Source organism: Hyperolius riggenbachi, chromosome 2 (genome assembly GCF_040937935.1).
Source record: "Hyperolius riggenbachi isolate aHypRig1 chromosome 2, aHypRig1.pri, whole genome shotgun sequence".
Lineage (NCBI taxonomy): Eukaryota > Metazoa > Chordata > Amphibia > Anura > Hyperoliidae > Hyperolius > Hyperolius riggenbachi.
The window spans coordinates 176,944,244-176,970,301 of NC_090647.1; the positions used below are offsets into that span (position 1 = coordinate 176,944,244).

The following is a 26,058-nucleotide window of genomic DNA, read 5'->3' on the forward strand; positions in this document are numbered from 1 at the left end:
TACAAGCTCCACTGTGACACTATGCAGGTCCGCAGGTCTTCTAATGTATATATCTGAAGCAATGACACAACTTCAGTTTATGTCACACTGTGAACCATCATAAAACACTGCTGAAGTCTCTGTACTCTATGTCAAGTGGAGAGGATGGCTCACCTTTAGCATTGGCTCATTAAAGATAAGACACAGCAATACAATTACCAGATATCACATGTGCATTCCGAAGCCCTCAAACAAAGTTCAAGACTTTTTAAAATAGTACAATAAGCAGGAAGATCAGCAGAGGAGTACAGCCACTGACAACACTGAAATCATACATCCCATTACACGGTCTCATTAGGCACACTGAGCCTTCAACTGTGCAGACGATTTCAAACACAGTACCATTGAGAGGCGTATCTAGAGTAGAGATGGCCCAAACGGTTCGCCGGCAAACGGTTCCCGGCGAACTTCCGGGGTTCGCGATCGCGGAGAACCACAAACTTTTCCGGACATTCGGTTCGCCCCCATAGTGCATCATAAGGGTCAACTTTGACCCTCTACATCACAGTCAGCAGGCACATTGTAGCCAATCAGGCTACACTCCCTCCTGGAGCCACTCCTCTCCCCCTTATAAAAGGCAGGCAGCATCAGGCTTTGGACTCACTCGTGTGCCTGCATTAATTAGAAAAGGGAAAACTGCTGTAGACTCTCATAGGGAAAGCTAAGTTAGGCTCTTGTAGGCTTGTTAGCTTGCTCCTTGCGGATTCTTATTGCTAAAAAAGCACCTATCAACAGCTCTTTTGAGAGCTAATCTTGTTCTTGTGATCTATTTTTTGTTTGTTTTTTTTGTATGTGTCCCACTGACACTTGTGTTGCATAAACAGCCTTGGTAATTCCTACTGTGTGTGCCACTGCCAGGCCCAGCACATTCAGTGACTACCTGTGTGTGTGACAGGTGCACATTGTAAATACCCATCACTGCATATGCCTATCTACCTACCTGTTGTTTACTGTGTGCACCCACCTACCTACGTGAGCGCACACAGTGTCACTGTGCGTGTCCGGTACCTGTCTGTGTGTGACAGGTGCACACTGTAATACCCATCACCGCATATACCTACCTGTTGTTCACAGTGCACCCACCTACCTACGTGAGCGCACACAGTGTCACTGTGTCTGTCCGGTACCTGTCTGTGTGTGACAGGTGCACATTGTAATACCCATTACTGCATATACCTACCTGTTGTGTTCAGTGCACCCACCTACCTATGTGAGTGCCCACAGTGTGATATAACACTCTGTGCATACCTGTTAACTGCGCCTGTGTGACTGCACATTGTATTAGTCATCCCTCCCAATATGGACAAAACAAAAGGCAGAGGCAGGCCACCTGGCAGGTCTGTTCGAGGTCGCGCTGTCATGATTTTGTGCAGCCCTCGACCAAAGTACAGTGTTCAGAAGAAGGCACGTGCCATCAACCCCCAATATTATCAGGACGTAGTTGACTATTTAACACAGAACTCCTCATCTTTCTCAACTTCTGCACGGAAGCGTGACATATCTTCCTCCTCCTGCTCTGATTCTGGCACCCCACTTAACACTCAGTCAGCTGCCACCACCAAAGTGCCATCACCCCAGGGCTCAGCGGTGTGAACATTTTTTGCATGTCTGCCTCAGATGAGAGCAATGCCATCTGAACTCTCTGCCACCGAAAATTGAGCCGTGGGAAGACCAAGACCTGCGTAGGGACAACTACCTTACTAAGACACATAATTACAAAGCACAAACTGCAATGGGATGACCACCTGAGGAAAAGCAGCACACAAAAGCAAAGCCACACACCATAGTGGAAGAAACCAGACCACAATTTTTTCTCCAAAAAGGGCATACCTAAATTGTACCGTGATGTTGAAAGGCAAGTGGTGACATCTCTAGCACGAAGCGTTGGGTCAAGGGTCCATCTGACCACTGATGCCTGGTCTGCAAAGCACACTCAGGCCTGCCCGAAGACTAAGTCAGTCCCCACACACAGCATCTCTGCCTGCATGCTGTGTGACTGCCTGCCCCAAGACTAAGTCAGTCCCCACACCGCATCTCTGCCCGCAGGCCAGTTGACTGCCTTCTCTGCCACCACCGACAGGGTCCAGGACTCCAGGCGGTTTCCTGAATTTTTAAGGCCACTGGTGTGTGTACATGCCTGCCTAATTTTTCTGGCTGCACTACCGCTGCAACAACAAAACAAAAGGCTTGTACATGTGCAGATTCCCCTTCGTGATCATTACCTTGCCGCTGGTGAAGGGGCATGCGTATCACAATGAAGCAATGACCGACAGCTATATGAGTGTGTCGGGGGGGGGGGGCATTCCCAAGATAATAAGATCGTTGCTTCATTGTGGACAGACCAAATTTGATCAGCTGGACAGTCACTGTTGTTCTATCATTGAGCTACCACAGCCCGGCGACCATATGGGCTTGAAAACCGCCATGGCCTGCACTCTCGCCATGGTTTGCACTAGTCCAGCACGGCCGTCACTACACAAACAGCTGTTTGCGGTGCGTTACACAGTGAGTTTGGTGTGTCAGTGTGAAGCAGAACTAATTACACTACCTGATTGATGTATACACATGCAAGATGTTTTAAAGTACTTTAGGCCTGCAATTTAGCATTCAATGTGCTTTTTGCCCTTAAAACGCTGCTTTGCGTCAAATCCAGATTTTTCCCCGGGACTTTTGGCGTCCATCCCACTCTGCCAGGCCCCCCTCCAGGTGTTAGACCCCTTGAAACATCTTTTCCACCACTTTTGTGGCCAGCATAAATGTTTCTAGTTTTCAAAGTTTGCTTCCCCATTGAAGTCTATTGCGGTTTGCGAAAGTTCGAACCAAAAATCGGAGGTTTGGGCCATCTCTAATCTAGAGGGGTGCAGGTATGGCTCATGCCATGGGCGCCACAGCACCATGGGTGCAATGCCTGCTCCTGTGGTGCACCACCATGCCTGTCCTCATGCCTCCCCATCACTCAAACCTGAGATTAGATTACAAATGCAAATGCTAAAAAAACTGCAGCAGGCACTGCATTTAAAGGATACCACAGTTGAAAAAGAAGTTGGCAGCAGTTTGTTGAGGGTTAAAATTACATACCGTTAGCCAGGCCTGCCACCTTCGTCTGCTGCCGTTAGTCTCATATAAGTCCCGGTGCCCAGGCGACTTGATTGACCCCCCACCCGGGCCATTACACTTAGCATGTGACGCTAAGTGTAATGGAGCGCACACGCAGCACAGAGGAGGCAGAGGAATGCACGTGCTTCTGAGCCGATCGCTATGCGCCAGCCAGAAGTGAAGAGGGGAGGACATACTGCGCGCACAGGGTGCAATATGTCCGGGTGGGGGGTCAATCAAGTCGCCGGGCACCGGGACTTATATGAGACTAACGGCGGCAGACGGAGGGGGCAGTACTGGCTAACGGTATGTCATTTTAACCCCCCACACACTGCTGCAAACTTCTTTTTCAACTGTGGTATCCTTTAAGTTTGTGTGAGAATTGCACTGCACTTGTTAAAGCATTATGGAAAACCACAAAAGTAGCAGATAAGTATTCTACCGTGTAAGCCATCAGTAAAAGCAAGACATTTTGAGTCAGGATGAATTCTGAAAACTTTTACTGATGGCTAACACGGTACAATACTCTACTGCTACTACTATGATACCACAATGTACTGCACATTCCTGGAACTGAAAAAAAGCTTAACATCCTAATTCAAAACTTCTTGGAAAACCACAAGTGTTCCCAAAATCACCTCAAATGAATGCACAATGGAAATGTGCCATTTAGGTTTTCTTGTGTGTGTGTGTGTGTGTGTGTGTGGGGGGGGGGGGGGTTGCTGGCATTAACGCTATAATTCTGAATTGCTAGTTTTTCCATTAATATTATTATTATTACTATAAAAGCAATTATGAAAAAGCAGGGGGGGGGGGTAATTTGTTTGTTTTGTTTTTTTACCAGGAAACCAGTCAAGAAAATGTAACCAATCAGTCAGTTGTCTCCCAGCAACCTCATGAGTTATATGTACATGTCACAGATGGCTTCCATCAGATCACAAACAATTGTTTCAGCAACTACAGTCTAATCACTGTACTCAGCTTAATTTCTCACTAAGGCCTTGTTCACATTGCGTTCGACTCGCATGTCCGTCCACGTTTTTGTGCTTAGCGGTTTTGTAAGGGTTCTTTTCTGAGCGGGAAAATAATAAATACAATGTATTTATTCTTAAAAACGCAAACGCAATCGATACACAAAGCAATTTTGTAAGCATTTTGCATTTCTCCTATACTTTAAATTGCGTCGGAATCGCCTCATAAATGGTGCATGCACCCAGGGCTGGATTTACCATAAGGCACTGTAGGCACACGCCTACAGGCGCCTGATGATGGAGGGGGCGGCTCACTCCCTTCCCCTAGTGCCTCCCTCCTTCTCAGTGCAGAGTCCTGAGCAGAGCATAAATGAAAGGAGTTTAGTCACCTGGCTCTCGACATTCCACTGACAAGATCTCCCTTCAGTCGGTGCACTGCTAGCTGGCTATCTAATGCTAAGGGACACCTGTAGCTACCTATGACTGGTAAGTGAGAAGTAACACCATACACTTATGGTGTGGTTCAGCAAGTGGTTTGTGGGTTTCTGGAGGGTGAAGTCTGGGGTGCCAGGAGGACATCTGTGCCTACAGGCTCCTGTGATGTAAATCTGGGCCTGCACGCACCGCTTTACTCAACTGTCCGCACAACCAGCGCTGATATGAACCTACTCATAGACATTCATTGCACAATCGTTCAAGGGGCGTTTTTTAAAAATGCCGGCGTGTAAAAGAAAAAAAAAGAAAATAAAACGCCTGCAGTGTGAACAAGCCCTAATGTTTTGTATGTTTTTGGCTATAGTTTACTTTTAGAATGCCTATATTAGGAAAACAATGTTTAAAAAAAATGTATGCATTGAATATCTGCACTAAATCTAGAAGTTGCAGTGATGAAATGTCTTTAATATTCTTTTAGCACATGTCACATTCCATTCTGGCTTATTCTGCGGGTTAGACAGCAGAGCAGACTAAAGAGAAGAAGAAGCCATCTTGTCTAATGACAACTTGACAAAGAAAAATGAAGATTTTATGGTCTAACCCAGAATATATTTTACTGTTGAATTATAAATACCTAACTGTTACTGTCAGTAAAAATCCCCAAATCTGCCAATAACTGTATAAAGGACAATTTATAGAAAATGGTACCTGGAGGATATTTTAGCTCCTAAATGACTAAGGACATTTGCATGTTCTCCCAATTTTTTTCCTCCCACATCCCACACTAGCAGATCAGCTAGCGTGCATCAAAAAGTCATAAAGTATGTAGTACAGATATTGGATTATGACTCCCTTTGCAGCACAAGGAGAGGTTGTATGGCTGTATGCATTCAGTTAATAGCCTCTATTTAAAGCGGACCTTAACTCAGAACTTCCTCTCTGCTCTAAAAGATAAGCAGCAGCATAATAATGTTAAAAAATCTCTTTGTTACAGCTTACAGAACTCCTGCAATAAATACGCAGTGTGTCTACTTCCTGCTTTCATGGAAGCAGACAAAAGGTTAACATCCTATGTTGACATATTAGCTGTTTCTGCCAAAGTACTATTGAATGTCTGTGCTGATACAGCTAAAAAGATCAAATTACACTTGTGATTACTTACAGATGAGGGGAAATTCGACAGGGTCTTCTCTCTAAAAACCCACAGGGTGCATTTCTCTTGGTTTTCCTTTTGTCCTGTGCAAGAGGTCAGGTCCATTTGCAGTCAGCTGTGAGTTTGTGAAACTGATTATCAGCTCAAGTTGCATGTTTTTACAATCACGGAGTCTGTATATTCTTTGAAGTACAGAGTATGGACTGGCTACATTTTTCTATTTTAATGTATAAGTAATTAACCCCCTTGCCGGTCCAATTCCCGTGGCAAGGGGGCAGCACAGCACTTTTAATTTTTTATTTTTTTTTAAATCATGTAGCGAGCCCAGAGCTCGCTACATGATGCCCGCTAAGCAGCGGCATCACCCCACCCACTCGAGGATGCAGTAAATCCCGTTCAGAACAGGATTTTCTGCTGGGCTTCCCCATGGCGACGGGGCGGGATGACGTCACCGAGGGAATCCCGACCCACCCCTCAGCGCTGCCTGGCACTGATTGGCCAGGCTGCGCAGGGCTCTGGGGGGGCGGCTCGGCGCGGCGGGTAGCAGCAAATCGGCGTGTAGCAGCGGCGATCGCGTACCACACGCAGCTAGCAAAGTGCTAGCTGGGTGTAGGAAAAAAATTGTGTAAATCGTCCCAGCGGGGCCTGAGAAATCTTCCTATGCAGGTTACCCCGAGCTGAGCTCGGGATAACCCGCAAGGAGGTTAAGTGAACAGAGCAAATACTCTTGTTACTCATGGAGCTGCAGTTAATGCATAGCATTAAGAATAATTTGCTGCCAAATTTCACACATTATAGTAGTGATCACCTCAATTGTCAGGGCTTGCTTTAAATGTATAGCCGCGCTTGTTAAATTTTCACATCCTTGCAAATGTTTAGTCAGAAATTCAGATATCGCTGCAGAATGAATATCCACCCAAAGAATACAGGTGCAACAGAAATGTAGTCAGCATAGAAACAGTTAGCCCTAACAACAATATTCAGCCAGTGTTAACTTTGGAAACTGTGGTGAGCACTTCTAGAACTCATGCTATTTAGCCAAGTGGCAAAAACAAAATGGCGTGGAGTAATGTGGATAGTAGAATATTGGTTATTTTACTGACAGTCTACATTCTGATTCCCGATAGTAGAATGTTGGTTAATATACCAATATTCGACTATATCACCACAAGACGCCCCCCTCCTCCTGCCCCGGACTCTGACCTCTCTTAGTGCTCGTTTCCACTATCGCAAATCTGCATGCGTTTTCTGCACGCTCAACCAACACAACTTAATTAGCCTGTTTCCACTTGTCAGGAAAACAAAGCGTTTTTCTGTGCAGGAAAAATCTGTACAGCAGAGTCATCAGAATTTGCACACTGCAAGGTGGTGTGCAATTCGCATACAATGTAATATATAGAAATTTGCATGCATTTTTGCTATGCGGATTTTCCATGTAAATTTGCTTACCTTTTCGCCTAAAATTAATGTAGAAGCACACAAGCACTGACATGGTTAAATTTGCATACTTAAAAACTTAAATATGCGAAAATGTAAGCGAATTTGCGGTAAATTTTTAATTTGGCATTGGACTTACTGCCCGCGTCATACTTCACTCTTGCTTTGGCTCTCTGTAATGCTCTGCAAGTCTGCAGTGACTCTCTTGCTCAAATTACTGATGCAGCATACCAGCTGCAGTATATACGACATCAGGCGGCCAGCACAAAGCAGAGTGTGGACCTGGGGAGTGAGTGGCTACAGAAAGACTCTTTGAATGGAATTACCAAAACAGGATGTGGACCTGGGAAGCAATTGGCTACAGAGAGACACTATGAATGAAGCTAATTACCACTCTACAGTATATCAGCTGCAGTATACAATACTGTACTGTGCGCCCATTTTAACTGATTTGCAGTAGGTGAACTGTCAGGTTGCTTGCTGCAAAGTAATAGTATAGTGGTGAAAATCCCATTGAAGCATTGCGATTTGTATAATAGAATCACAATTACCCTGCATGCTTTTTCTGAGAGAATGCACTTTCAAGGACTGCTGAATTCCTTCAAAATAATTTTGCAAAATCGCAGTCACTAAGGCTGAGCTTCCACTGGGGTGCCACATCTGTTTCTGAACCAGCATTTGTGCTGATGGGAATTCACATCCGATTGGCTATAGCCTTGCTATGCATCTGAATCCCCATGCAGGGCTATGGGGATTCAGATTGTGTGTAAAACGTCATCAGGCAGCATTTTTCCCCCTGCATGTGATTCAGAAGCAGTCTATTCAGGCTGCGATTTTGCATCCAGATTTGCATACAAGGAATCACTGTGATTTGGCTGCAGTGAGAATGAGCCCTCAGGGTCCTTTCACACCTACCATGGTACATCCCATCACATTGCAGAAAATGCTGCATCCCATTGCAGAACCAGTAATAGCCCTATGGGGCTATCACATTGAATGTGGTGTAGCGCAGTACAGCAGGTCCCTTGTGATGATAAAAGAGCTGCAGTGCACCATGCATAGCCCAGAAGTGAGACATGCTTTCATTGGAAAGTGTGCCTCTCTATATGGTCACACTGCAGTAATAATGTGTGGTGCGATCTTTCAGGACTGTTGTGGTGGGTGAGATGTATAACCAGCCGCACCGCAACAAAATGCATGAAATGTGAAAGGGGCTATAGGGATTTCATTTGAGTTTTTTTAGTTCCAGTGTGAAGCAGGCCTTCGGGCTTAGGGCAGGTTCTAGACTTCGTGCTGTCTGAAGCAAACTTGTGAGGATGGGCCCCTTAGGATATATATAACTGCTATTTACATTAATCTCTGAGGCAAAGCCCTTTTTACCTGTTGCAGCCACGAAGCTGAAAGGCAAGTGAAAGGGTGCTGATGAGTGCAGATGTGTAGGTGGGTAGGTAGGGGGCTGTGTGCCAGGGGCAGGGCAGAACAGGCGTGGCTAGCACAGAGCAGTGCATATTTATGTAAGGGGCAAGGCAAGCTCTGTACTCCATGAGTCAGAAGCAGCAAAGCAGAGGGAGAGACTGAAACAGATCAGCTTAATGTGGAGCTGACGCTGACCCTACAGTCAGCTGCCCTGAATCAAATGATCTAGTTAGCTTCATAGTAGGGCTGCCCCTGGCAAACTCTCATCAGTAGTGCTTGAATCACACACCTGAAATAACCGTGTGGATAATTCAGTCAGACTTCAGTCAAATACATCTGACCTGCATGCTTGTTAAAGGTTTATGGCTAAAAGTATTAGTGGCAGAGGATTAGCAAGCCAACTAAGCAAGTTATTTTTTCTTTCCCTTTAAAGTTCCTCATCAGATGAGACACATCCAAAAATTCTTACATTATGACACTGCCCATAATTACTGTTGCATATAATGAGGATTACATCACCATTAGAAATGTATAAAATAGTTTTTGCATTACCATTTTCCCAGTGGTACATTAACTACAAACATATAATCTCTGAAGCCAGGATACACAACAGTTCCAATCACTGACCATGAATACACATCAACAGCCTTTGAGGTGTTTTTCCACATCAGTTGGGGTGTAGAAACCTGGTGTTTTGCTACTGATGTTATACGCATTAAAACAGAGATATGGCAGCAGTTACCAAGCAAGTGCCCATTAATGACAACAACTACAGCATCTCTCCAGCTGGCATGAGAAATTAAAGGGAGGAACAAATCTAATAAATGTCATGGGAAATATGTGTAGGAAATATATTTAGCTCTGTGTTACAGAAGGCCCATGTCACTTTCTAAACACAGATTCAAATAACTGTACTTTTTGGGTAAGTTGTTACTGTCATTTCAGCAACTGTTAATGTTTTTTTTTGGTTTTTTTTATGCAAAAATCCTCTCCAGTCATGACTGTTGAAATTGCAAATAGGAGTAGATAAGGGTCACATTTCAATCTGTTTACAATGATTTCTGTATTAGTCAGTTGCTAGTCAAAATATTTTATTTCTGTAATGAGAAACAAACATACTAACATGTCATAGACATGATACATTTTAATGGCTATCAGCAAATCACACTATCTCACTTTTCCAGATTCTATCTATCTATCTATCTATCTATCTATCTATCTATCTATCTATCTATCTATCTATCTGTCCATTACTCTCTCTCTCCTTCTTTCCCTCTCCCCCCCCCCCATGAGGAGAATGTTTATGTCCTTATTTATATTTCGAGTTAGCCATTAATTAAAGTACATCACTTAAATTTTGAGGTGAACATAAAGGTGAACATAAATAGTGCTCTTTTCTTCACCTGGTGCTTCTTCTCCGTAGGCTTGTAGGATACTTGCTATCCTCCTGGTCCTCTTCCTCTATTTGCTGTTTGGCCTGGTACGGTGTGCGGCCTAGCTAAGTCTTAATATGGTAGTGGCTGGGAGGAGTGCCAGCGCATGCGCAGTAGTGTGTGACTTGGCTGTGGATTAAGGAAGAGGACTTGGAGGACCATGAGGGATTTACAAACCTACAGAGGCTAGAAGCAGCTCCAGGTAAGTAACAGGACATTATTTATGTCCACCTCGGGTATCTTTTATGCTGGCCATATAGTGGTCGAAAAACAACATTCAGTGCTTAGTTCCATGAAATGGACTTCTCCGTTAAATTAGAATAAACAAGTCCATGATATTAGTTGCTGAAACTACAGCTTTAAAAGCTAGAGATAATGAGGGAAATGAAACAAGAGAAATGGGTCAAAAAGCATTTATAAAATGTATCTTATCCTAGAAACTAATGATGAGCAGGAATTTAGCATAATCATAATTTTGCATTCAAAATCGTAATGCAAAATTGCAGGAAAAAAATTGTAATTGATTTTGTTTGTAAACATAATCAGGAACTGTAATTTCACAATTTTGCATAATGTTTGCATAATTGTATTCCAACTTTAGTGGTTAATAACAAAGCCCTTGTACATGCTATCATTATGAAATTGTTAGCAATTTTGGTGGTGATAGCATGTATGGAGGCTTTGCCTCCGTATAACCTGTAAAATTGGCACAAAATTACGCAAAAGTTTGCCAAATTATGAATGGATTACCCAAAATTAATGTAATGTCTAAATCATGTATGGGCATAATTACCAAAAATGTATGCAGCATTTAGTGTAATCGTAATTAGCAGATTATGATCATCTCTACTATAAATGCATTTAAGTTGAAAAAATCCAATCCTGCAGTAAGTCCTAATTTGAAAAACCAAACTATGTAAAGTACAGACACAGAATTTACGTATGCATATGGCCTAATCATAGCTCTTCATTCTAATTGAGCTGCAGTCTATCTAGCTGCACATGGCCACCAAGCAGTTTTGACATTTAAATCATACCTTCATTTTTTCCCCCCTATTAATTGAGTTCTATAATACTGTCATCATGAGGCCAGTATGGTCAACATAATTAATTCAATGTTTTCTTTTTGAATATTTTAGTGCTAAATGGCCCTTGTGTCATTGAAAGTCATTAAACAGGAGTCAGCTGTCAAGCTTCACTTATTACCCAAATGGGATATAAAACTGCCATACGCATTCAAGAATGTTTACATAGTTCAACAATTATAAATTGCTTACAGTACTCATCTGCCCTTAATCATAAAAATAAAGAATAGAAAAAGTCAAGAGTACTCTAAAAGAAACTATTCATTGCAGAACATCTTCAAACATAATTTCATTTGCCATATATAAAGCATAAAGGTTTGACAGCAGCTGTTCATGAACAAGAAATGCTTAACTAAGCTGAAACACATTGGAGCTTTTTTTTTTTTCTTCACTAGAGCAATTACTCATAGCAAATATTAAGCATCATTATGCCCCTTCACCCCTGAAACCTGATTGGTGGATCTAGCAAGTTTAGGTTATGATTCGGTTTCTTTAGATTTTATTAAACAGAGAACGTCCTTTACCTAAATAAAAAGAAAAAACAATCAAACAACACGAACTGTAAGGTTAATGAGGATGACTGCTAGTAAGGGCTGGTTCACACTTGCTTTAAAAACGTATCCGTGCGATATGTTTTAAAGCTCTTTTAAAATCCTATGTTAAAAATGGGATTCACTTCCACTTGTTACAAAACACGGATTATACACAGATCTGTGTCCCAAGGAACACGAGACAGAATGCAGAGTCCTAACTTGGCACATTTTCCCGGGACGGACAGGAAAATATGTCCAATGAAAGCCTATGAACTGTCCGTTCTCACTATGTCCCTTCACCCATCACCACCACTCAGTCCATTCTAAACAGCCCGGTGGCCAAGGGATCTCCATTGGGCTGCAAAAACACAATGGGAACCCTCAGCAACAGGGAAAATGTCTCATTGGTTCATGTTGGACCAATTAATATTCTCCCTGTTGCTATTGAGAATTGGCCTGCTGCAGCCTAAGGAGAGCCATACTTTTGAAGAGACCAAGTTGCTGACCGAGCGAGGGCGGGACAGGTGAGGGGCAATGCATACGGGCGGATGTGATCGACTCATATGGACGTGCAAATGTGGAACGGACGGGCTGCGGACACACAGCAGTCAGGTTTACTTGTTGCAAGCAGATGCAGAATGGACGGTATGCGGCCACCTCACGGATGCACTTGCCGTTTCTGCTCTGTATTTGCTCAAGTGTGAACCAGCCCTAACTCTCTATTACTTTCCCCAAATAGGCTGTTGCATAAGTGGGGATGAAAGCAAAAGCGTATGGGGCCTATTTATAAAAAAAGTAGCAATGTCAAAGATGTCTACTTTTAACGCATAATTGCCAATTGTGTATTACAGCCATTCGACTAATACTAAGCCATTCTTTTTCAGAATAGTTTTGTAAAAGTATTACTTATGTATTTATTATTTTATGTAATAGTTGTATTAATCTGTTTCTTTTACAAACTAAAAAAAGCAATGTAATCCGAGATGCAAGTCATAGGATAGCTGGTTGGAGAAGCACTCATGCTGTGAAAGAAGATGTTTTTGTGTGTCAAGTCTCTTAGTCCAAATGGGTCCAATGTGTTGGCACCACTGTAAAATGAAAGTATAAGACTCGAGGCAGCTGCGGCGAACAGCACCGCCGCCACAGCTGCCTCCATGTGGCCATCCACCCATCCGGCGTGTAGGACGCCGAGGACGGAACTTTCGCTCGGGCAGGGGGTCGCCTTAGCATGTGGGTGCGTGCATAGACTGAACCTTTATGCGGGGAGGAAGCCTGTCAGCTGACCTGCTGGTCGGCTGACGTCAGAGGAGTCCCACGGCGCCCAGGATTGGCTGATGGCAGGGGGGCATGCCGGTGGGGTTTCCTCTGCTTCTTAAGCCTCCGGGCTTCATTCTAGCTTGGTCTGTTGTCGTGAATTCTTGCGTGTTAGCGCTCAGACCTTAGGCTAGTTCCCTGGTGTTGATGCTAAGGATTTCACACCTAGACTAGGATATTGCCAACTTGTTATTGTTATTGTTAGACTAGTTCCCGGGTGTTGATGCTAAGGACTTCACACCCAGACTAGGACATTGCTTACTGTTTGATATCCTGTGTATGACTCTTTGCAATTACCCTGACTCTGATCCTGCTTTCCGATCCTGTACTTTCGCTTATCTGCCTACCTGTTGCTGAACCTCTGCCTGATTATCGATTACCCTCGTCTCACGATTCTGTACCGATACGTACCTTCCTGTTGCTGAACCTCCGCCTGATTACCGATTACTCTCTTGTCTCACGATCCTGTACTGATACTTACCTCTCTGTTGCCGAACCTTGCCTGCCTGACCATTCTACTCACCAGTGGGCCCTCACCACTGGTGAGGTGTTAACTACGCCAGCTCCGCTGGTGAAGCAGTTCTGCTAGGCTATAGTTCAGCCTTATTACCTGCTCGTTAGGTACCTGTCATTGTAGTATTACTGTGTCTCACAGGCTGCAGTACAGTCTGTCTCACCCGCCCCTCAGGTGTTCATTTGCCTGCAGTATATTCTGAATCAACCGCTCCTTGGGAGATTCAGCCTCTTCAGTATTGTTCCTCCAGCTTGCTGCAGGTTGTACGGTAGTGCATGGTCAGTGCACTGTTGTGTACCTCACCAGCCCCTCTGGTGAGGTCTCATTAACCATTAAAGTTACGGTTGCACCAAATCACTACACTCTCTGCTCCTTGTCTGCTATACTACTATTATTGGTGATTCTGCAGATCACCCATAATCGGGTATAGCGTCTGTATTATTGGTGATTCTGCAGATCACCATATAATCAGAGATCTGAGCTATGACACCCTACCGTTACAGAAAGATACAGCAACAGCCCACTGTTTTGGGTAGAAAACCATTTCTCAAGCTTTTCAGCTAGGTGTAGCATTCCTTCTTGAGCTATACAGCTATGTATTACTTGAGAAATGGTAAACCCGATACAGCAGGCTGTTACTATATGAGCCTAACATTCTTTCAAGCATAAATAAAGAGCTTTCATTCTACAGTAATGCTGACTCATTGGACTCGTCATCATCAAAGATACAAGTCACAGGTTAAGGGTGAGCATAAAGCAGATGGATTTGGTGTGCTTGGATCAAGTGTGGAATTTTGTTATAGCCATGTCTTCTGCCTGGCCTGCTAATGAAGGATTGGGAGCCCAGTAGTGTAGAACACAAAAGAATTTTGGTGGCATCTCATAGATTAAGTATGAATTGATCTACAATCACGTTGTCTATATCTACCATTAGCATCCAATCGTGCCAAAACAAAATATATCAGTCTGGTAACCACGTGACACATGCTATTATTGGTCCACTTAGGATCTCAGAACCACTGATTTAGTCTAATTGTAAAACAACATTCGTAAAACCCAGTTTTAAAAAGAATTGAATTCAATGCCCTCTTCTTTTTTTGCATTTTAAAACACAGTTAATGCTTCAAACTATTAAACAAAATCAGACATATTTAGGATTTACAAAACCTTTGGGGGCACCGTACCCATCTGTGTCTAAGACTGTACTAGCAGAACACAGAAAATATAGAGGTCTGATTATATGACAAGTAATCGGTGTCGCGGGTGACCTTTTTCAGTGTTTCACAGGAGCAGAGTGTAGCAGGCAAAAGTAGTATTGTTATAAAAACACATGGCTTTTTTGTACTTTGTTTAACATTGGACTCTGGTGTGGTATTATATGTTATCACATTAGTTATCTCCATTCCACAATTCCATTTGCATTTAAGTGGAGCTTGAACCATATTTTACATTTCTGGGCAGAGTAGAGAAGAACTAATACATGTTTATGTGCCCAGTAACGGTTATCTCCCTCATCTCCCTTATGTCCTGTAAAATCTTGGGTGCCACTAAGCATATTATTATTATTATTTATTGTATTTATAAAGCGCCAACATATTACACAGTGCTGGACAATAAATATATACAATGATACAAGGATGACAGGCATAACAAGGTTATCCAACATAGAACAAAGTTATACATGCAAATTGTACAAAATACATGATAATGCAATATGGGCTGGTTAGGTAGACCCAGTAATACCAGTACAGGCTGTCATAGGACAGGAGCACATGATCCTGTAGATTACACTAGGGAATGGAGGACCCTGCCAGAGGCTTACAATCTAAAGGGTGGGGTGGAAACACTAGGTGGGGCTGTGAAATATTCAGTAGAGAGTTACTGTGTGGTAGGGGGTGGGTAGGCCATCATAAAGAGGTGGGTTTTGAGGGCTTGCTTGAATGTGTTGAAAGAGGGAGCAAGTCTGATGGGTGGTGGAAGGGCATTCCAGAAGGTGGGGGAGGCTCTTGAGAAACCCTGCAGGTAGGCATGGGAGTGGGAGATGTGTGGGGTGGTGAGGCAAAGGCCGTTGAAGGATCGGAGCGGGCGACCTGGTATATACCTGTGAACAAGCTCCGAGATGTAGGTAGGGCAGGTTTTGTGCACAGATTTATACGCCAGGCATAGAATCTTAAAAGTTATCCTGAAATGGATAGGGAGCCAGTGCAGGGATTCACAAAGGGAAGATGTGGATGCGGAGCGGTGCGAAGAATGGATGAGTCTTGCAGCTGCGTTCATCACCGATTGAAGGGGGGCAGTGCATTTCAAGGGGAGGCCAGAAAGGAGGGAGTTACAGTAATCAAGGCGGGAGATGATGAGGGCATGGATGAGCAGTTTGGTCATGTCCGGTGTTAAGAAGGGGAGGATCTTGGAGATATGACGGAGGTGGAAATTGCAGGCTCTGGTGATGTTTTGGATGTGTGGGATGAAGGAGAGGTCAGCGTCCAAGGTGACACCCAGACAGCGGGCCTGGGAGACAGGGTGAATGGTTGTGTTGTCGATTGTGAGGTGGAAATCTGGGAGGGATGCAGCAGCATGGGGTGGAAAGATCAGGAGCTCAGTTTTGTCTAAGTTAAAGAGACACTGAAGCGAAAAAAAATGATGATATTATGATTTGTATGTGTAGCAAAGCTAAGAAATAAAACATTAAGATCAGATACATCAGTGTAATTGTTTTCAGTACAGGAAGAGTTGAGAAACTCCAGTTGTTATCTCTATGCAAACAAGCCATTAAGCTCTCCGACTAAGTTAGTGGTGGAGAGGGCTGTTATCTGACTTTTATTATCTCAACTGTTCCTGGACTATTTACTTTTCCTCTGCTAGAGGAGAGGTCATTACTTCACAGACTGCTCTGAAAGACTCATTTTGAATGCTGAGTGTTGTGTAATCTGCACATATTATAGAATGATGCAATGTTAGAAAAAACCCTATATACCTGAAAATAAAAGTATGAGAATATTTTCTTTGCTGCTAATCTTCTAGTAATTATTCATAGTACACAACCAATTCACTATATCATATTTTTTTTTTTTGCTTCAGTGTCTCTTTAAGCTTCAGGAACCTAGCAGACATCCAGGAGGAAATTGTTGAGAGACATGAGGAGAACTTGTTAATGGTGGTGGATGATAAATAGGGGGTATGGAGGTAAATCTGAGTGTCATCGGCATAAAGGTGGTATTTGAATCCCAGGGAGGAGATAAGCTTGTCAATTGAGGAAGTGTATATGGAAAAAAGAAGGGGGCCCAGAACAGAGCCCTGGGGGATCCCAACTGAGAGGGGGGCAGGGGTTGAGGAGGAGCCATTGAAGGACGTTGTGAAGGAGCAATTGGATAGGTAGGAGGAGATCCAGGCCAAGGCAAGACCATGGATGCCCATGGACTGTAGTGATTGGAGGAGGAAGAGGTGGTCAACAGTGTCAAATGCTGCGGAGAGGTCAAGGAAAGCAGGATGGAATAACTGCCTTTGGCCCTGGCAAAGGTTAGGTCGTTGACCACCTTGGCAAGGGCTGTTTCAGTTGAGTGTGCAGGTCGGAATCCAGACTGTAGGGAGTCAAGTAGGGTACTGGTGTTGATGTATTGGGTAATGCGTTGGTGGACTAAGCTCTTGAGGAGCTTAAAAACATAGGGAAGGAGGGAGATTGGGCGGTAGTTTGAGGGTAGGGATGGGTTGAGTGAGGGTTTTTTTCAGCAGGGGAAGTACAGTGGCCTGTACGCTTTGGGGATGGTGCCTGTGGAAAGGGAGAGATTGAACAAGGAGGTGAGGACTGGGGCCAGGTCAGGGAAGTGGGGAGGAAGAGTATTTGTGGGTACAGAATCGCAGGGGAAGGAGGTGGGGGGGGAGCAGCTAGCAGCAGGCTGACTTCATCAATAGTGGCAGGAGCAAAAGATGTGATGGGTGGATGAGACATGGGAGCAGCTGGGAGGGAAGGCAAGGGGACAACCTGAGAGGCGTTGGGAAGGGAGGAATGGAGGAGGGAAATTTAATTGCGTATTGTGGTGAAGTGGTTGGCAAAGTCGTTGGCTGAAAGGGAGGAGCTGGGAGGGGGAGGAGTGGGGTTGAAGAGGGAATTAAAGGTAGCAAAAAGCCGTTGAGGGTTGGAAGCTTAGGTTCCAATCAGTGCTACAAAGTACCTTTGTTTAGCCCCCGAGAGGGCAGTGTGGAAGAGTAACAGTTTGGCCTTGTAATCTAGGAAGTCAGAATTAAGACGTGATTCCTCCATTTCCATTCAGCTGCTCGAGTTTCTTTCCTCAGGTTACATGTGTAGGTGTTGTGCCAACGTTGGCGGTTGGGGGACTTGTTAGGGCGGAAGATTGAGGGGGCAGTTTGATCTAAAGCAGATGAGAGGGCAAGGTTATATTGTGCAGCCGCTTCATTGGGGCATGTGAGGGTGGGTAGGTGGGAGGAGAGGGAGAGAAGGGGACTTGCTAGGACATTTGGGCTGAGATTATGTAGGTCTCTCTCTGCCATAGACCAGACTGGGGGGTGGGAGAGAAGTTGTTGATGGGGAAATGTTGAAGGTGAGGAGGTAATGGTCGGAGATAGGGAAAGGTGCGATGTCCAGGTTGCTGAGGGAGGTGGACTTTGAGAATATGAGGTCAAGAGTATGACCAGCGCAGTGGGTGGGGTAATTGGTGTGCTGAGAGAGACCAAGGGATTTAGTGAGAGAGAGTAGCTGTTTGGCAGCATTGGAGTTAAGCTCATTGATAGGTAAGTTGAAATCCCCGAGTATTATGGTGGGGAGGTCAGATGACAGGATGTGGGTGAGCCAGGAGGCCAGGTTGTCAAGGAAGAGTGAAGTTGGAGCAGACGAGGGGTGATATAGGACCACAATGATGGCTGGGAGAGGTTGGTACAGGCGGATTGCATGGGCCTCAAAGTATGAGAAGTGCAGGGAAGGGGGTGGTGATAGGACCCGGAAGGTGCAGGATGCGGAAAGAAGCAGACCCACCCCTCCTCCAGTCCTGTTGTCAGGTCTGGGGTGTGACTAAGGTGCAGTCCCCCATGGGAGAGAGCAGTGGATGCGGTACATGCAGAGGGAGCGAGCCATGTCTCTGTGAGGGCAAGGAAGGAGAGGGATTTGAAGAGGAAGAGCTCATAAATGGATTTGAGTTTGTTGCGGACAGATCTGGCATTCCAGAGACCACAAAACAGAGGGCGAGAGTGCCTGGGGGTTGTGTGGATGGGAATGAGATTATTAGGGTGTGGTCTGCGGATGCAAGCATAGAAAGTATATTTTCCAAAGGGGTTTTTGCTAGGGATGGTCGGAAATGCCAATTTCCATTTCAAGCGAAAATCCGCATTCCGCTATTGCCAATTACTGCTACCGCTTCCGCTTTCCGCTAACGATTTCTGCATTCCAATGCGGATTTTCACTGTAATTTTCACCGACTTTAACATTGATTTTCTCAGAAACTACAAAGTCTTTTTGAAAGATTTTTTTCCTCTTTTTTCCTCTTTTTACCACTTGTCTGTTTAGCATTCCCTGAAAATGTGGTGTTTCTAGCACCTATGGAGGCTTTGCCATTAACTTCATTGTCATACCGCATAGTGGTTCCAATGCAGATTTTCGCAGTAATTTCTGCCAACTTTAACATCGATTTTCTCAAAAATACAAAGTTTTTTCTTAAATATTTTTTTTCCTCTTGTTTACATTTGTCTGCTTAACATTCTCTGAAAATGTGGTATTTCTAGCTCCTATGGGGGGCTTTGCTATTAACCTCTAAAGTCGGCATAGTACCGCATATCGATAATGTGAAATTTCTGCATTTTACATTACAGTCAACAGTGACCCCGTAGGTTTTACAAATACCAAATCTGCAGGTTGTGTTAAGCAGAAAAGTGAAAACCAGGGGAAAAAAAATATTTCAAAAACACCTTGCAGTTTTTGAGAAAATCCATGTTAAAATTGGCAGAAATTACAGTGAAAATCCGCATTGGAACCGCTATGCGGTATGATACCGACTTTAGAGGTTAATAGCAAATCTCACATAGGTGCTATAAACACCAAATTTGCAGGGAATGTTAAGCAGAAAAGTAGAAACAATAGGAAAAAAAATCTTTCAAAAAGACCTTGTAGTTTTTGAGAAAATTCATGATAAATTTGGCGTAAATTTACGCGAAAATCCGCCTACCGCACTTCCATTACTGATTTCTGAATTGTGATGCAAAGACGTAATTTCCGATCGGAAATTCAGAAATTGCATTTCCACGGAATCTGAACAAGCATCCCTAGTTGTTGCAATAAATACTTATTTAGGTGAAGGTGGAGCACACCCATCCATTGATTATAAACCTTTCTCAGAATAGGGGTTTTCATATTGTCCATATGCAATGTAGGTAGAAGCAATGCAACACAAGGAATGAAAATCTTGTCTACCTTCAACTCAATGTGTTTTGTTTAGCTTACAAGATTTCATACTCTGCTGTAGTTAATAAGATTTATAGCTCCACAGAGGTCTCTGAGATTTGATACATTACAGAGATTCATTGAGTTTTGCTACTGTGGAAAGATTCACAGAGTTTTGGCACACTGCAGATATTCACTGAGATTTGTTTCTTACAGAGATTTATTTATTTAAGTATTTATATAGCGCCGACATATTACGCAGCACTGTGCAGAGTTATATTGTCTTGTCTGTAGAGATGGCCCGAATGGTTCGCCGGCGAATGGTTCCAGGTGAACGTCCGGGGGTTTGCGATCGCGGAGAACCACAAACTTTACCGGAAGTTCGGTTTGCCCCCATAGTTCAACATTAGGGTCAACTTTGACCCTCTACATCACAGTCAGCAGGCACATTGTAGCCAATCAGGCTACACTCCCTCCTGGAGCCCCCCCCCCTTATAAAATGCAGGCACCGCCAGCCATTTTACTCACTCGTGTGCCTGCAGTAAATAGAGAAGGGACAGCTGCTACAGACTCTCTCATAGGGAAAGATTAGTTAGGCTCATGATTTCATTTTTGCACCTTGCTTTATCACATGGGCAAAACGGTTTCCATAGCCCTGTAAGACAAAGTGTAATAAGGGCCCTGCCGTAACATAGATATTACGGTAGCTAAGACTACTCCTGGGCCTTTCTTGTAGTTGAAGACATGAGTGAAATGGCTGGCTTCAGCCTGTAATGTTAGTTGACCTGGGTTCGATTCCCGGCCAATGGTGGTATAGTGGTGAGCATAGCTGCCTTCCAAACAGTTGACCTGGGTTCGATTCCTGGCAAATGTATGTGAGCCTGCTTTTGACAGCCTACAAATCCCTGGAAGACAAAATCAGAGAGAGAGGAAGGCGGGAGAAAGGGAGGAGGGAGGAAGGAGAAGGGTGGAAGAATTCCACTCCCTGATTGATGTATACACATGCAGTAGTGTAGGCCTGCAATTTAGCATTGAATGTGATTTCTGCCCTTAAAACACTGCTTTGCGTGAAAACTAAAAAAAATTCCGGGACTTTTGACGTCTATCCCAGTCAACCATGTCTCCCTCCAGGTGTTAGATGCCTTAAAACATCCTTTCCATCACTTTTCTGGCCAGCATAATTTTTTCAAATTTTTCAAGTTCGCCTCCCCATTGAAGTCTATGGCGGTTCGTGAACGTTCGCAAGTTCGCAAACGTTTGCGGAGGTTCGCGAACCTAAAATCGGAGGTTCGGGTCATCTCTACTCTCAGTAAGTTAAAGCTTTTGCCTCTGATATTTAACATGAAAAGTAGGAAAATGTTTACACAGCTACTTAGACATTATTTGTACATTGTCATTTTAGAAGATACAAGATACAAGATACAAGATGGATTTATTCGCCAAGTACGGTGGTGCCGTACTCGGAATTGCTTGTGGTACACATGGCTTGGGCAGTTGTACATTTTACATGTTATTCAGTGACAATTACACATACTGACAGCATTTACAATACATTTGCGGCTACAGTTCCACATACTAGCAGCATAACAGCGCGATAACATCTATTGAGATATTGGGTGTTAGGGATGCAGAAGAGAAGGCAGAAGAGCCACTAAGGGAAGTATGCTGGTTGCGAACTGGGACAGAAGAATCAGGGGTCAGAGTTGTTGAGCAGCAGAACTGCCTGGGGGAAGAAGGAATTCCTGTGTCTTGTGGTCTTGGTTGGGATAGTTCGGAAGCGGCGGCCGGATGGGAGGGGCTCAAAAAAGCGGTTGCCAGGGTGGGCGGGGTCGCAGGAAATCCTGGTAGCCCTCTTCCTCATCCTAGCCGCGTGGAGGAGATCAAGAGGTGGCAGAGGCAATCCGATGATCCTTTCCGCCTCACTAATGATTCTTTGCAGTTTATGTCTGTCGCTGGCCGTTGCGCGGGCATACCAGACGATAACTGAGGAGCAAAGAATGGACTCCGTGGTAGCGGTGTAGAAGCTGGTCAGCAGCTCCCGAGGCATACCAAATTTTTTAAGTTGACGCAGGAAAAAAAGCCTCTGCATGGGTATTGATAATATTCCTTTAAGCTGGAGACCATTTTAACTGATGTCAGTTTTGATTTTTGTAAACACTTTTTCAAACATGATTTTGGAATAAATTAAACCTGCAAATACAAGAAAAAAAAATTCTCATTTATTTAAATATATAAGTAAGCAGCATACCAGGAAGATTTTCTGAATGTAACTGTAGATTACCATTAACCTTTGTGAGATTCTCATTATGAAATGCTGAAATATAAAGGTGAATCTGTCACTATAGCGCATCTACTGAGGTCAACAGAACATCAAAAATAACCTATATGAAGCAAATAATTGCTTATTTTCTTTAACTTCATTTCACAGAAACAGTAATTTAAGATGTATGCATTTAAACACAGATTAAGTAAACATGATAATAATATTTTTGTATTATACAGTACATATTTTTAATACAGTGTTATGTTGTACAAAGTCATTAACAAACACGGCAGCAACTAACAGTGTGGTAGATCTGAGGTTCTCAACGTGCGGTACGTGTACCCCAGGGGGTACTTCTGATGGTTTCAGGGGGTACTCGGGCTTGATATACTTAACCAAGAATAACAAATTTAGACTTTTAGAAAATGATAAATCTTATTTAAACAACCCCAAAATAGTATTTTAGCTAATTAATAGCAATAGTAAATGCTTGGAAATTGTTTAGAACCAATTGTCATGTACTACGATTAAATATATATTTGTCAAGGGGTACTTGGGATAATGTTTACTATGCTAGGGGGTACTTGGTGAGTACAGAATTAGGGGTACATACCAATAAAATGTTGAGAAACACTGTGGTAAACAACATAAATGTAACAATAACTAGCAGGCAGTGTCTTATAAAACATACAACTCATACAAAAATAATAAAGGAGAAAACCCTACTCTTTAGGATTTAGGTGTAAAGGGAAAAAGAAATTTGGCCCTGTCATAAAGTGATACGACAATAAGTAATCTGTCTCTTTAAAGACGGTTTTCCCTTTGACCCCCTATGCTGTCATAAAACTTTGTAGGGGCCCAGGGAGCACAATAAAGTTGGGGAATGATCTAGAGGGCCTGGTATGGGAGCCCTGGGGTGTCAGGGGATTAGAGGGGCCAACTCTTACAGGATGCATCAGCTCTAACTGATCCCTAGTGCACACATTCATTGTGCATTGAAAGCTATCTGTGTATATTTTACCTCTTAAGTGGGGTTTGAACTGGTAGAAACTCATTTCATATTTTGCAAAAACTATACAGAGTTTAGTTACATCTGAAAGTTTGGGTTTGGTTTCACGACAGCTTTAGAAGTCAATACGCTTCTGTTGCATGTTCTGTAAGTGTAAGATATGTTTGCATTACATTTTTTTTTCAATATGTAATTCTGTAGGCTTGACTCAAAAATGAAATAATCCAGCTATACTGAAACTGAGCGTACTTACACAAAAGACATCGACAAAAAAATAAAGCTTTTCCAATCATAAAAAATAACATTTTCCAAAATTACATCTTATAGGTGCAAACAGTTCATGGCGCATTGGTTGTAGAAACAAATTAGACGGAAATATAACTTAAAGACAATAGCTGTCGCGCCGCAAGTCATAAACCCATTTAGAAGACCTTTGTACAATATATATTTCTTTTGCGTTATGCTTCAGACATTGAAAACTTTTGCTGTTTCACAATTTAAATTCCGTAATGCAATTTTCATCCCGTGAAAAATTGCTGCCACCGAGAACAATAACGTGTTATTTATCTGGACACCAGAAATAGACATTCGGACGTGTGCATTCTGCACATCCTTGGCTAAATAAGTGAATTTAAGAATGGCTAACATTTCCTAGCACTATTTGATCCTTATTATAAGTCTAGTTCTGCTAGAGAGTCTCATTATGTTCCTGGCAAGCCTGAGAAAATTAAGCCCTTTGCAAGGAAAAAGAAAATACAAATCCGGTTAAAAGTTATCAAAAGCTTACAAGCTTGTAAGCAGAAGGCAGCTACTTATTGCAATCTTGAAACACGTCTAGTTGATGCTGACATTTGCTTCAAATTTAATGAAAGCTTAGGATGGGGAGTTCTAATGATTTGAACAGACTGAGTAGATCTTTCAAAGCCGACAATAAAATGAACCAAGGAGTTACCGGCTCCTCTTACTAGAACACTTCTCTCCTAAAATTCAATTTCGTTGAAAGGTCTTTACATACCCCAGGAATCATTCTCCCCTCTTTCCCTGTGATTCCTTTCTTTGTTTCTGCTTACGGTTTGTATCTCTCTAATTAAACCTTCCTGACATTAGTTGCAAGTGTGACTCAAATAATGTCAGTGCTAATTTTATCTTGAAGGATCAATGCTTTATCTGCCTGCTACAAAAATAAAAAGCATCACTGTAAAAGCGTATGTTCAGGTGAATAAATACGAACAGAAAAGAATATATGTCTCTGGAAATTACATGAAAATGCTGCTGCTAGTGCTGCTAACGGTATTAATAATGTCTGCTGCCTGGTATAGTAATTCATCATTGTTATTAAGCTTAAGTGAGCAGCACTAGATGTTAAAGCTATGTACAAACAAGAAGATTTTTACTTCCGATCAGACATCATTCAGATCAGTCATCAATCTCAGAAGCTTTACGCATGTAATAATAATAAAAAAAAAAACACCCAAATAACACCTAAAGTGTACCTGGGGTGGATTTAAATGATACCCCGCACATTCACATGCCTTTGTGTCCTCTTGGCACTGCTCTATGCCCCCCCCCCCCGCTCTCTGCAGTACCCCCTTCTGACACCGACAAACAACTTGTTGGTATGCAGAAACAGGAAGGGGTGTCACTCCTGCATTACATCCACACCAGCATTAGGAACACCTACTCCCTGCCTGTCCCTGCTAGCTCCTGAGGCTCGCAGAAAAAAAAAGTGCATGAGAGGACCAACTGAGCATTATTGGAGCTCATGTCCTCTCATGTACTGCTATCAGGAATATGCTGTGACCCGGAAGTACTTTCAGGGTCACAGCCATTTTGGAACAGGGAACTAAAATTTTAAAACAGACCTGTAAGACGCAGGCCCGGCCCCAGACTTTTTGCCGCCTGAGGCAATTTTCAAAGAAATCGCTGCCCCTCCGCCCCCCCCCCCCAAGCCTTGGGTGTGGGGGGCCGCCCGAGCTGGAGGGGATAGCGGGCAGGAAGGGGGTATTGGGCCTAGCGGCCTGGAGGGGGGCAGGACCCCCCCCCTCGCCTGGGTCCCCAGTCCTCCGCTCCCCTCCAGCTTTAAAAAGTTCCGTGCTGGCTGCAGCTATTTGTAAGAGGCAATGGGTGGGGATCACTCACCTCTTCCTCGTTCCAGGCCAGCCTGCGCTCCACTGACGTCACTTCCTGCTACGCCGCAGGAAGTGACGTCAGTGGAGCGCACGCTGGAACGAGGAAGAGGTGAGTGATCCCCGCCCGTTGCCTCTTACACATAGCTGCAGCCAGCACGGAACTTTTTAAAGCTGGAGGGGAGCGAAGGACAGGGGACCCAGGCGAGGGAGGGGGGGTCCGACCCCCTCCCCGCCGCTAGGCCCAATACCCCCTTCCTGCCCGCTATCCCCTCCAGCTCGGGCGGCCCCCCACACCCAGTGGTGCTCACCGCCAGGTCGTGATCACGCTTACGCGTGGATTCACGACCATTTTGACGCATTCCGCCTCGGACACGCTAAGCCGTGAATAGATTTTCAACCACGAAAATCTGCTTCGGCTTCGCGTGAATCCGGACAAAAATCCGCATTCACGCTCGTGAAACCCGGCGCTGAAGTCGTGGTTAGCGGAAATGCGTCAAACTATGCGGAAGTGACACAATGCAGACCAATCAGAGGGCCCCAGCCAGGCCCTAGCAACCAATCACAGGAGGGAAGCTATGCCCTCCCCTCCTGAATATAAAGCGGCGGCCATGATGGAAAAGCTCTGTCCTTGCTAGACTGTGGTGCTGAGAGGATTATCTCCAGGCCATTGTTGTTTGAGCAAGTGCATTTATTGTGTTAAAAACAAAGCGTTTTTTTTTTGCTCTTATACTGTACACAGTTAGCTAGTCAGTGAGTGATTGCTGTAGTTAGTTGTAGTCAGTGTAGTGTAGTGTGAGTGTGGGAGTCTAGTGATTATTTAACTGTGTGTAGTGCAGGCAGGTTCAG

The 26,058-nt window shown here is 43.8% G+C and overlaps 1 long non-coding RNA gene across 5 annotated transcripts in view; it reads right to left on the reverse strand.

Moving 5' to 3' along the window:
- The window catches only part of LOC137544166 (uncharacterized), a 218,850-nt gene that overhangs the window by 92,409 nt on the left and 100,383 nt on the right, over nucleotides 1–26,058 (reverse strand). The window contains exon 4 of one of the 5 annotated variants that reach the window (XR_011025750.1): nucleotides 21,848–22,001. The exons of the other annotated variants lie outside the window; for them this stretch is intronic. This is a non-coding gene — a long non-coding RNA (uncharacterized lncRNA). Of the gene's footprint in view, nucleotides 1–21,847; nucleotides 22,002–26,058 lie in introns of those variants that run through there. 5 annotated transcript variants of the gene reach the window in all.